Source organism: Rhipicephalus sanguineus, chromosome 6, assembly GCF_013339695.2.
Source record: "Rhipicephalus sanguineus isolate Rsan-2018 chromosome 6, BIME_Rsan_1.4, whole genome shotgun sequence".
Classification (NCBI taxonomy): domain Eukaryota; kingdom Metazoa; phylum Arthropoda; class Arachnida; order Ixodida; family Ixodidae; genus Rhipicephalus; species Rhipicephalus sanguineus.
Window position 1 is genome coordinate 92,383,110 of NC_051181.1, and position 13,964 is coordinate 92,397,073.

Consider the following 13,964-nt stretch of genomic DNA (forward strand, 5'->3'; position numbering starts at 1 on the left):
ACTATGTGGCAAACACCGACCGAGCGAGCGTTACCTATGGCGCCCGCACTGAGACGGGCCCGTGTGGCCGCCTCTTCGTGTTAACTCGAATGCTTGCGTTCATAAAAGCTTGAGAGAACATGAAACAGCAAGTATTCGATAGATCAATTCCTCATAAAGATTCACTGCAGGTATAGTCAGCAAATGATGAACATCTGCATGGCACATGCGTGGCCCGTCTCTGCTTTCACGCTAGAACATTTGTGCGTGTGCTGTGGCGAAACAAGCGTTTTCCTGCTTGCAAACGCATCTAGAAGAGTGACACTGTGCGGCAACTGCGCACGCGAGCACCAAAACTGGCGTGCTGTGGTCGGTCGCCTAAGTTGTTCTTGAACAACGTCTAAGACGCAAATCCTAAAGTTGGGTACACTAATCGAGCGGTTGCGGCCGTACAGAGCACTCGGAAGTGCATAAAGTACGGAAGCTCGAAACTCTAAGTACAAGGCCTATCACTCATAAAAGTGTATAGGCATAAATTTAAGTGGCGTCGCAAACGAGTGGTCATAGCAATAGGAAGAGCATGGCAGGCACGTTCTCACGCAATCTTAAATTTATTAACACCGAGCAACACCCTTCCTCCCCTTTCATGCACAGTCTCCGGTCCAGGACTTTACCCCCCCCCCCCCCCCGGCCTCAATCTCCTCTCCAGTTTTAACGCGATAGCGTTAAAGAGCTCGTTTCGCAGAAAGTCCGGTGTCGGCGTCGTTGGTTGTGAGCGAACAATCATCATCTTGTCCATGACCGAAAAATCGTAAAAGCTGCAAATAAAATATATGATAAACATCTTGGGTCCGAGTGAGAATTGAACCCAGGCCGTCCGCGTGACAAGCAGCTATGCTGCCAAACAGCCACGCCTCTTTTTTTCTTTATTACCTGTCTTAGGTACGCAACACATATTATAATGAACACTTGTAAAACCACCCAATGTACACAGTACATACGGTGACTGAGCTGTCAAACAGCGTCACGCTGGTGTCGTCATATTAAAATTCGCGTAATGTCACCAGCGGCTCAACTGTTGAGAGCCACTCTGGTGGTTCCGGTGCTGCCTCACGAGCTTCTCCAAACCAATGAATACTTTCTCTAAAGTAGGCTGGTGCAGGCCGCGTATCTTTGTCGAAGTTATAACTTGTCATTCTCGATCGCCACAAAGAGTGGAGGCCCAAGAGCATGATGGCGTCTAGAAGAACCCCGTCTTCATTATCGACATTCAAGAACCTAATGTCGTACGGGTCCAGAGGTAAGTTTTTCTTGATAGCTCGTTGTAACACAACCCAAAAATAAACCCCTTCCCAACAATGCAAAAAAAACACCAGGCCTGCGCTGAAACCGCAGCACAGTCACAGCGAAAGCTGGAAGAGCGGCGTTTCTAGAGCCCGTTGTAAGCTCTCTTGGGGCTACAATACAAGTACACTAGAAAGGTACCCACTACGCCGTAAATCACAATTTTTGTGAAGTTGGGAAGCACATTCTAAGCCATTATTTGTCATTCTGCGGAGAAGCGAGGCACCAGCTACACGTCTGTAAGGCATTATGTGAACTTTGTTGACGCGACGACTAATGACGATGAAGAATTATGGCTCAGCTCTTTCTAATGGGTTGGAAGATTTAAACGGCCCACCAGTTATATAATTTGCATTGGGTGACGCCCAGTCGCTATTTCCCTCTCCCGTCATGCTGTATAACATACGTTGACGTGGGAGAGAGACGGGGGGGGGTGGGTGAAGAACTTTACTGAGACCCCGAGGAAATGGATCATGCGCTTATGGGCTTCCTTGGCAACCAATACAAGTGCACTTGCGAGGAACCCGCTTTGCTATAAATCATTGTAATTTTACTGAGACACCGAGGAGAGAGAGAGAGAGAAAGAGCAGAGGAAGGCAGGGAGGTTAACCAGAGGAAATGGATCATGCGCTTATTGGCTTCCTTGGCAATCAATACAAGTGCACTTGCGAGGAACCCACTACGCTATAAATCATTGTAATTTTTGAGAAGTAGGGCAGCAGGCACTGTGCCATTTTTCGTCATTCTACGGAGAGCGTTGGTACCTGCTAAACGCATGTAAGGCATTATGCGCACTTTATTGATGCTGTGCCTGATGACGATGAAGAATTATGGCAGAGCCCTTTGTAATGGGTTGGAAGGATTCAACAACCTACTCGTTGCGCAATTCGCATTGTGTGACGCCTGGTTACAGAATTCGCGTTGTGCGACGCTTGGTGCTTATTTTACTCTTCTACCAAGCTATATTGCATATGCTAATGTGGTTCCTTCCCGACATGAAGCCTGTATAGGACCTTTTTGCAAAGCAGTTTCAAGCGCCGGCATGGCTCAGGGGTTGAATACTGGGCTCCCACGCAGAGGGCCCAGGTTCGAACCTCGTTCCATCCTGGAATTTTTTTCTTATTTCGTTTTTTTCTTATTTCGAGCGATACTGGTTACGGACACCGGCGGCGGCGGCGGCGGCGGACAACTACGGCGCCATAAAAGGCCGGTGAAATGATCTCATAACAGCTTTCGCTGGAAAACATGATCTATTGTTTCTGGTAGCTTGCAAAAAAGCATCCCTTTCGCTCCAAAAAAGTGTTGAGCGGTAACGTTCCTGAATGAACTTTAAAGAAGAATGTTTTTGTTCCTGGCTGCTAGTGCAATTTTTTACTCTCTTTGACACATTGCTACCTGGGCCTCCACTGTACAATGACCTACACAACGGCACAAGCAAGACAACGTCACAAAGAGCAAAGTAAAGTTCCTTTCGTTTCACATCGGCAAGGTATTCTCTTGAAAACCGTACTGTAAGGAATCTCACACTCGACACTATTGCTTTATAAAAGCCAGCAATCCCTCCAACGCACTATTCAGTTGAGACAACATACTCAGGCAGCAGTCTACCTAGTCGCAATTGGCATATGGTGCGCAAGAGAGGATCGGTGACATCTCTAAAAAACAAAAACCGGTTAACCAGGTGACGTAAGAAGATGTGACCCAGTCCGAGCCCCCCGTCTTTTACCCGTCGAAACAAGTTGGTACGGCTGCACCGTTCCCACCCAGAAGCCCAGACAAAAGTGGCAAATATCCTATGGAACTTTTGCACGTTAGTCCGTGAGCAATGCAGCACCTGCATGACGTACAAGAGCTTGCTTATGAAAAACAAGTTGCAAATAGTGTCGTTGGAAAAGATCGATAGGGCACCTGATTTCCACTTCTCTGCTTTCTCCACTGTGTCCTTAGCCTGACCTTTCCAATAGTGATCGCTGTCTCGATAACACTCCAGCGGGACGCCCAAGTACTTGCCCGGTGTCATCACCCAGGGCACGTTAGCGAAGTGGTCTGGTTTCGTCGGCCACAATCCGTGCCAGAGCCCTAGGCACTTAGACCAGTTAACACCGCTCCCTGTAGCTTGGCTGAAATCACGCGCAGTTTTGACAGCCTCTTCTATAGGCACTGCACAAAGAGCCGACGACGCCATCTGCCGCCACGGCTCGGAAGCGCTGACGGGTCCCGGCGAGCAGTGTTCCCGCGAGCGTCTACGCGAGTGCACGGATGGATGTGTTGTCATCGTGATTTAACGGCTCTGTCGGGTCTCAACGATGTCGAAAAATAACTGCTGCGTTGTCGGCTGCTCAAACACACAAAAAATCGCAGGAACGCACTTCTACAGGTTTCCTGTGCTGTTTCATGAGCGAGAGCGACGGTGGCGGTGGATTGCGGCTGTACGACGTAGAAAGTAAGCAATCGCGCTTTGTTTACGGCAGTGTTAGAACGAGTACCGTGTTTTTTATTTCTCCATTTATGTCGCTACGTATTCAGCGAATGCTACTACGTTTACACTTGGTCGCCTCGCCTGTATTGTAGACGCTACAATGTACGTGATGTTGTCATTAGTGATAAGACGCGATGCCTAGGCTCTCTTGAAAAACGAATGGCGCGAAGCGCAATGCCAGAGAATGTGGGGAAGGTGACGGCTCCTTTACAAAAGCGCCGTGGAATCACACGTGTGCTGGACGAAATCGGCTGCATTCTACCTATTGATGGCACTGGAATGCGATCATCGGTGCGGAATGTTCGCTGTGCGCCAGTGCACCGATGATGACAAGTGTATCGTTTATTTTTTTACAAGTTTATCGTGCTGGTTTCAAAGTTTTACCAACGCTGACCCTTCGCGTGGCCGCACCTGTAAAATCTATACGCCGATGCGACAGCGCTCCCTCAAAATATGCTATATAAACACATGGCACGTAAAGAAGCTACTGTGTGGAGGAAAAAACGTTGGTTCACGCGTCAACGCATGCAGGCATAATTGATCGCGACGTTATAACGAAGGCGGTGTACTTACGATGAGCTCCACTTCGTAGGGAAGCTTGTTGACGCTTGTCTGTGGCAAACACTTAGCGCGTATGGTGACGTACATTGTCGTCCCACACAGCTTTGACATCGGACACATGTCCACTATTATAAAGTGCGGCTCCTTTGCGCATACTATCGCCGCAAAAGTAATTATCTGGGACTCGCACAAGCGGCAAATCACACGCGCGCAAATGAAGCGTCTGCTACGCGACCCGCCAGCGGTTCCAACGGCCGCCGCTACGCGGCTTTCAGTGGCGCCCCTATAGACGATTTTCCGCAGCGGCGCACGGGCGCTGCCATGTTTGATCACGTGATCGTAACTGGCCTTTCCCCAGCCATTTGCCCCAGTCAGGCCCCAGCCAACGCATTGGGCCAGCGAAGCGGCCGTGGCCGTACTACACAAGCTGGTTGCTGCGGGGTGTAAACAAGTCACATGCTTGCGCAGCAAAACATAGTTCTACATGTAATCGCCTCAGAGTTGAAAACGTTGAGACATTTGCGTTTGTTTGGTACGTACCACGCCACAACGATAAGGGATATGTTTAATCTGCGTCGTATTTATGGTGTATGTCTTTAATTGTTGTATTAGCAACCGCCTGTAGCTGGGGTTACAAGCCAACATGGCAGCACCCACGCAGACGCGACACCCCGCTCCGATCCGAACTCGCGCTTGCTACTCGCCCACTGTCCTCACAGCAATAAATAAATGGCAAAATCGGCCATCGCTTTGTGTCAGCTCATGCTGGAGAAGAAACGTCAGGTATGCTTTGTCTTTATTATTGCGATCAGCTGTGTTTATTTAGCCATGCCTGCTAAGCCTTGTCTCGGACTATATGAGAATGAATCTTGGAAATACTGCAAAATACCGACGAGTACATCGCTCTCGAAGCTTCAGGGCGCGAATATAAAGCAAATAAATGCGTAGGTTTTGAACTTACGGGCCACACAGCGCAGGACGACGACGTGATAAATTCGAGGCGGAAGGAAACTACATCCACAGGTGCCGCCTTGTTTACTTTTCCGGCGCTGCCGCAGCTGCCGTCTGCGCCGTCTGCTCGCTTTTACTCGTGTGCGCGCAGACGCTATGGGAACGCCGAGCAGACGACGCGACGCGGATGGAGACATACTGAGCAGCGCTGCCAAAGGCCACGGCAGGGGGATGGCCATGGAGACGGCCACGGTAGGGGGACGGCCACTGTGCGGTGGCCCCAGTGGCGCCATCTAGTTTGATTTAATAAACCAGCTGCGGAAAATCGTCTATAGGCGCTGCGCATCACGGATACTGTTTTGATCCTTTGCGAAAACGACTACATCGTTAGCATTTGCAAGCAGCTTGACCACAGCGTCATGTAACCGGAAACCATTGATTCTGTTGTTGTTGATGACTTTCAAGCACAATGTTTCAATATATATACAAAATACCAGCGGGCTGAGGGGGAAACCCTGACGAACCGAACGCTGCACACAAATGGGCGCCCCCAATCTCTTATTTACGATCAACCTCGTCGTGCAGTTTCGGTACGCCAGGGCCACTCCCTCGCAGATAACAGAACCAACGTTAACATGATTTAAAACGGCAAACAAAATTCTGTGATCAACACAATCAGAAGCCTTTTCCAGATCAATCCGTAATATGGCAACCTGCCCATATGAAAATGCACAATATTCTAGTATGCTCCGCGCTTTATGGATGTTTAGGACAATAGATCGCCCTTTGATGCCACATGTCTGGTGAGGCCCGACGATGTCTTGTATGATTGTTTGCAATCTTCGAGCCAGTACTTTCATATAAATTTCATACTCAACATTTGTTAGGGCTATGGGTCGATACGCTGTTACAGATCTGAGTTTATGTACATCCTCGGTCTTGGGTATGAGAACCGTATGGGATGACCTGTATGATGGTGGCAATGTGTTTAATTTACACGCTTCAATAAATACAGCTGTCAGAATAGGGATAATTTCGTGTTTAAACATTTTATAAAAGGAGGCAGTGAATTTGTCCGGTCCAGGTGATTTTCCAGGATTTAACTTATTTATAGCATGCTCAACTTCGGCCACTGTTATTGCGCGCTCCAAAATTTCTTTTCTTTCGTGACGGGGTAAGCCAGATAGAAATTAATTTTTGAATCTTTCCAAGTCTACGTCGAGCAATGCGAACAGCGCCCGATAATGTTCCGTGAAAATTCTTTTTATGCCACCTGTATCTGTTGATAAGGTACCACCCCATTTTATTTTGTGTATGTGGTTCCTTTCGGCGCGTGCTTTTTCTAAGCCTAGAGCGCGTTTAGGCGCTTCACTTGCGGCGGTGTCCTCTGCCCTTGCCCGCACAAGCGCACTCCGATAACACTCTTCGTCCAGTTGTTCTATCTTTTGCTTCAGTTTTCTAATATATTCGATCCATTTTCCGGGGGATCTGCATTCCTACTTGAGTAGCTTATCAAGCAGCGCTTTTAATTCAGCCTCTTTCCGTTTCTCGTTATACCGAATGCTCGTAGCCCTGTTAATTGCTTTTAATTTTAAGGTTTCTTTAAGCAGCTTCCACTGTTGCCAAATGTGCAGGCTTTTGCTAGGATCTAGTTTAATTTCCTCAATTACAGTCGAATTACATTGTACGTCCTCCAGGAGCTTGCTATTTAATTTCCAGGTTTCCCACGAAAAAGAGTTGCTTCTCTTAGTAATTCCGATAGAGCACTGGACTAAGCAGTGGTCAGAAAAGGACACAGGCACTACCTCGTAACTAGCACATTCAGGAAGTATGCCGACCAATACATAAATGCGGTCGAGTCGTGCATAGCTTGGGCCTTCGAAACGCGTGTACACCCGAACATTGGAAACTCGGCCACGTCCTCAAGATCCCAGTTCTCGACGATTCTCATCAACTTATCTGTGCTCTGACCTCTAAAGGACCGAGCGCTCGTTTTGTCGTGGGAACTGAGGACGCAATTAAAATCCCCTAACAATACTAACTTCCTTCCTGCACTTAGCCGTTGTTCAAGGCCGCTAAAGAACAGGGCCCCATCTTCAACCTTGTTGGGTGCATATGCGCATATGACACACCACTCGGTGTTGTACAATGAGAAGTCAAGAAAGGCACACCGGCCCGACGCACACGAAAAATGAGCGTTCACTTGAAGCCCTGGGAACTTCTTAACAAACAGTAAGCAGCCAGCCGATGTGTCCACTGCGTGACTAACAACGACAAGAAATCTAGACGCGAAACGCTGCACCATGCCGCTGGTCTCTTCGCCGTCAACTTTCGTTTCCTGAACTGCCAGGACGTCTATGTCACGTTCCGCTAAAAGTCGATATACCTGGCTTTGCTTTCTTTTTCCGGCCAGTCCTCTAATATTTGTGGTGGCGGCTATCAATGGACAGACAGGCGCCATTTTAACGAAAGGGAAAGAGACCAGCAGCTCTGTGCCTACCTCTCGCGTACAGCACGTGGCTAGACGGTGCCATCGCCGGCAGTGCCGTCCGGCGCAGAAACTGGAACTAGCCCGACGGTGTCGGCGTTGCCGCCACGCTTGCTGGCCGAAACGTTGGGTCGCGGTCGGAGGGATGACCGCGTTACTTGGGCAGTTTTTGCCGAGGGTTCCTCAACGCCAGGCACCGCCGCTTGTGCCCCGCCGTGTCCGGTCTCCTGGTGCGGGCGCTTCGACGCCGCAGCAGCATTGGCAGGCGTGTGGACGCCGCCCTTTTCAGTCTGTGGCTCGCTCGGGCCCTCACGCTGGCCGCATTTGTTCCCTGGCGAGCTGTCCGTCGCCTTCCCCGTGGTGTCACTTAATCCTGCCAAGTCCCTCGCCGCTCCTTGGGGCGCCGTACTTCACCCTTGCGGGTGTCGGCTCCAGTAGACGCTGGCAGGACCTGTTTTGTCGGCTGGAGTCCTTTTGAGCCAGACAAGTCTCCTGAAGCTTGTTGTTCCACCGGGCCATCCTCCTTCGGGGCTTCACCGCCGGAAGGCGCCGACGTGTCCGGTGGACCCGTCTCCTTTTTCGCCTCGTCGGTCCCCCTCGCTGCCTCCTCCGCCTCGGCGACGTCCATCAGTTCGTCGTTCTCATCCGCCATTGGAAGCCCGTTCGCCGACGCGTAGGTACGGACGCAGTCCGAGTCCGCGTGTCCGTAACGCCGGCACTTAGAACACCGGGGCACCCCGCAGTCCCGGCGTACGTCTCCCGTGCCGTGGCAGCGCAGGCACTGCATTGCACGCCCGGGCACCACCACGTGGGCCAACTCGCCGGCGACACGAACCTAGTGCGGCAGGTCGTCGACCTTTACTCCTGGCTTCAGCTTCAGCAACACGGTCCTTGTGGTGGAGCCCTTTTCTCGCATGCCTTGTACGCGCCAACGCTCTCGGGTAACCTCGGTGACGTTCCCGAATGCAGCCAATGCGGTCCGGATGTCATCGTCTTGGACGCCGTGAAGCATCCAATGCAGGTGCAGTTTGATCTGCTGGTGCTCAGGGTCGAAAACACAAACCGGCGGCCTTTGACCTTTAGCTCCTTAACCGCTGCTAATTTCTTCGTGGCTTCAGCGGTTTTCAGGGTCACCGCCCAGGCGTGGTTGATCTGGTATGCCCCTAACGCCACGACATCGGGGAGCACACCAGCAGTGACGAGGGCGTCTCTGAAATCTTCGCCCTCGTAGGGACATTCACGCACGTCTCCGTGCCAGGCCTGCGCTGAAACCGCAGCACAGTCACAGCGAAAGCTGGAAGAGCGGCGTTTCTAGAGCCCGTTGAGCTCTCTTGGGGCTACAATACAAGTACACTAGAAAGGTACCCACTACGCCATCAATCACAATTTTTGTGAAGTTGGGAAGCACCTACTAAGTCATTATTCGTCATTCTGCGTTGAAGCGAGGCACCAGCTACACGTCTGTAAGGCATTATGTGCACTTTGTTGACGCGACGACTGATGACGATGAAGAATTATGGCTCAGCCCTTTGTAATGGGTTGTAATCTTTAAACGGCCCACCAGTTATGTAATTTGCATTGGGTGACGCCCGGTCGCTATTTCCCTCTCCCATCATGTTGACGTGGGAGAGAGACGGGGGGGGGGGGCGAGGAACTTTACTGAGACCCCGAGAAAGTGGATCATGCGCTTATGGGCTTCCTTGGCAACCAATACAAGTGCACTTGCGAGGAACCCACTACGCTATAAATCATTGTAATTTTTGAGAAGTAGGGCAGCAGGCACTGTGCCATTTTTCTTCATTCTACGGAGAGCGTTGGTACCTGCTAAACGCATGTAAGGCATTATGTGCACTTTGTTGGTGCTGTGCCCGATGACGATGAAGAATTATGGCAGAGCCCTTCGTAATGGGTTGGAAGCATTCAACAACCTACTCGTTGCGCAATTCGCATTGTGTGACGCCTGGTTACAGAATTCGCGTTGTGCGACGCTTGGTGCTCATTTTACTCTTCTACCCCGCTATATTACATATGCTAATGTGGTTCCTTCCCGACATGAAGCGTCTGTAGGACCTTTCTGCAAAGCAGTTTCAAGCGCCGGCATGGCTCAGAGGTTGAATACTGGGATCCCACGCAGAGGGCCCAGGTTCGAACCTCGTTCCACCCTGGAATTTTTTTCTTATTTCGTTTTTTTTCTTAGTTCGAGCGATATTGGTTACGGACACCGGCGGCGGCGGCGGACAACTACGGCGCCAAAAACGGCCGGTGAAATGATCTCATAACAGCTTTCGCTGTAAAACAACGTGTTGTGAACAACACGGCCAGTGGGCGGTGTAGGCAGCACAATCTCGTAAACGTTATCTTCGGCAGCCATCCAGTTACCGCGGCTGCCATGGGCCGCTATCGCCGCTCCATCGGAGCCGTTCATCCTGCGACCGTTCGCTGGCGCGTCCGGAAGTAGAGTGTGAAACAGCCACGCCTCTGCTTGGAACTGCACTGAAAGTAATTTTCATGCTTTACAGACATACACGTCCTGTATACAGGTGTCACAGTACGAGACTTAATATCGCAGTAATATTGCGTGGCACAAGCGTACATTGCCATCGGGCGTCACACGTTGTTAATGTCGTAACGACTTGGTGGTTGAAAGCTGCAGCCACCCATTACGAAAGGCACACACATTACTGCGCGTATTTCCTTAACAAATAACAATTTATGTCAAAGTGAAAGCTCAGTTTATGACAACGTCTAAAACGGCAATACTATAAACAGCAGTGCCCTACTTACCGAGAAATTAAGCTAAATGTATCACACGATGAGCGCCATGAGCGGCACATTTTCAAAATGATCCCGACGACGTATGAGAGTCTGCCTACAATTAATCACTAGTAATCAGACTAGCAGCAATAAAAAAGAACGTTCCGCGCATCAAGATACGTAACAAAATTCTGTTTGTTCGTTTCTGTTTGGTTCATGGAAAAAAGAACCTCTTTGGCGTTGCCATGGGGAACGGCGCGCGTGGTTCAAAAGTTCCGTTTTCGCCGAACTACGCTTCGCCCAGCGCCCTGCTTCGCTCACGCGGTCGCGTCTCAGTGGTAGTTTCGGTATCGCGTACTGCCGCGTGTATTTTGCGCGCTCGTGAAAGTCGCTCTGACAGAAAGTTCGACAAAATGCCGCATGAATGTGATGTTGCAGGATGCCCGAATGGTGCACGCCTCCAGTGCACGCCGCCGCGCAGTAAAGGCAGGAAACGTTGGGCACGGCAGCAGTGACGTTTGAAAGACTGATTTCAGGCGGGTGATTTGAAGTGCGCTAACGCGATGCGGACCACTAAAACGTGATTTTATTTCAAAATAAGCACTTGCTTTTGGCATAAAAGTAGCACTACGAGGTTTCTGGACCGCTATTTAAACAATCAACGTCGACTTAATATTTGCCTTTAGTGTCCCTTTAAGACCACGAAGTGGGTGCATCGCAACTTCGAAAAAGTTTCTCAAGCATAATTGCTCCTGGTTTAAAGCATGCTACCCATAACATAAGTCACACACCTTAGTGCGCTCATTCTGTTACATACACGTATTTGGTGCACTGATACTTCGAAAAAAAATGTCACGCGCACAAATGTTCTCTCACGCCTCCGGGCTCTTGACACTCTTGTGATGGATCCTGTGTCAACGACCCACTTGTGTGCAGCACAAGGAAGTCATCCACACAAGAGGGTCGTCAACACAGGATATTTTCGACATATTACAGAGTGAAATGAAGCCACTAATTCTGACGGTTGAGCACCCCTCCGACAAAAAGAGAAGATTTTTAGACCTTGAGCTGTCGTTTAACACTGACCATGTGTGTTGGCAATATGCACCCCGCTCGAAGAAAGCAATCCTACCCTTTATGTCAACGCACTCGAAACTTGTTAAGAGGGGTATTGCCGTCTCCTGCCTAAAGGCGTCTCTGACTCGTTCGTGCCACCACCAGGTGGCGGCTAGCTTCGAGCACCAAGTGCAACGTCTCAGCGATGCTGATTATCCCCAGGCGCTGCAGGTGTGTTGCTGAGAGGCTTTTGGTGAGCTTGACAAGGGGATAGGCAGCACGCGACAAAGAGGATCAAAGGTCTCGTGCAGGTATGCGGTTATACCCTATGTTCACGAGGTATCGCACAGACTGAAAAAGGTTGCTGGCAAGATTGGTGTACGAGTTGTATTTAGTGCAAAAAACAAACTTGCAGCGCCGTGCCGAAAAGTGAACAAAGGCGGCAAGAAAGATATATGTGAGAGGAAGCACAGAAAGCACTTTGTCGAATGTAGGAATGTATACAGTATTCCATTTACGTGCGGAAGTTGCTACATCAGCCAAACCGGCCGATGTTTAAATGACCGGTTACGAGAGCACGCATACTCGCTTAACGGTTCAGTGCCCAGTCATTTAGCCCAGCACTGCAAAGCGTGTGGCTGTCAGGCAATTCTTGAGCGGTGCACCGTTTTGGAAGGGTACAATCAACAAAGAACACGTGAGATTAGTGAAGCGCACCATATCCATGCATACGGAAATGCGTGCGTCAGCGTTCCTTCCATTTATCTGCATAAGTGTGAACTTAATTATTTGTCCAAAACTTAACCAGCCTGTTTTGCCGACGGTTCCAATATGATGACTTCACACCCGTCTTTGCGCATTGCGCAGTTACTGTGTTTTTGTTGTTAACCTGCGCAGTGCTTCCGTATATATTGCATATCCAAGCAATAAACCAGTGGTTGTTAGTTCAGCGCTTGTGTCTGTCGTTCTTCTTCTACGTCCCGTGTTTAGCGCTGTTTGCTCTCGCCTTTATTGTTTGTTAGACGTGTGCATATTCATTTACAAATATTCAGAGAGAATAATTCTCCCCTCTATATATTGTTACGTTTGGCCGAGTTGGGCTCCAAGCCGGGAGAAGAAGACGCCTCGAGAAGGAAGAACTTACTTTTTAATGCGGCATGCTTGCCGAAAGAAGGTGTACAAAATTAAGCGCCCACGGCGTGATCCGCAGTCCTTTATAAAGGAACGCCGTGATCAAAGGGCGAGGGAGAACATATCAACGCACATGCGCGATAGTAGATTATCGTCCGGAACAGAAGAGCCAGACTTGGGCGCCGGCTGATAGGCAGTGAGCGGTGCGCAAACGCAACAGCCCCTCCCCACGGAAGAGCACGAAGGGGGTAAAGAAGTCTTCACACGCACTGGTTTTTGCGAAAGGTTCGTCGAAGACTTCAATGTAACGGCACTTTCGGAGATTTTCACCAGTTCAGCCGGCTGCGCGCTTGATGGGCATTTCCGAGGTGCACGGAAGCGCCGAAGTACTTGGCGACCGATGGTCAAGGATCCGGCGAAGTGATGTCTGACCGTCCGAGGTCAGATGACTCGGTGCTCGGTCTTCAAGTCGAAGGATGCGTCCTTCACTGACGCGCGCATGGTCCGGTGGTCTTGTAGGCCGATGTGCGGAAATGTGGATTGCATGGCGTGGCAGGATACTGCAGGCGACGCCGAGGGCACGAATCCCGGGCCAGGGTCCTGGGCATAGGCGATATAGCAAGCACCCCCGCAAACACCGCAAACAACTGCCAAGTGCGGCCAGGCTATAGACCCTCATACGCAGAGTGTTTTGGAAACCTTCCAATTGGAACAAAATTGGCTGTCGAGGACTTGCGACAGTTACGGTTCTACGTGAATACTGAATCAAGGCTTTGGTGCCACTAGGCCGACCGGCGCCGAGGGAGAGAAAGCCCTGCTGAGACCATCTGCATTTGCGTGCAGCGATCCTTTCTTATGTTTAACCGTAAACGGGTACGGTTGCGAACTGAGGCTCCAACGTAACAATCTGCCATTTTTGTTGGACATCTGTTGAAGCCACGTGAGCGGACGATGAGCGGTAATGAAAATGAATTCTGCTCCAGCCAAATAACAGGAAAGTTTTTCTACAGCCCAAACGAGGCACGCGCATTCTTTTTCTATGGTACTGTAAGCTTGTTCACGAGCAGACAGCTTTCGGTTGGCATACAAAATGGGATGCTCATGCCCGTGCTCGTCTTCCTGACTCAAAACTACACCTACCCCTTTTTCGCTTGCGTCACACTGCACAAGAAAGGGTTTCGAGTGGTCTGGGCTCGCCAGGACGGGCTTTTCGGTGAGAGC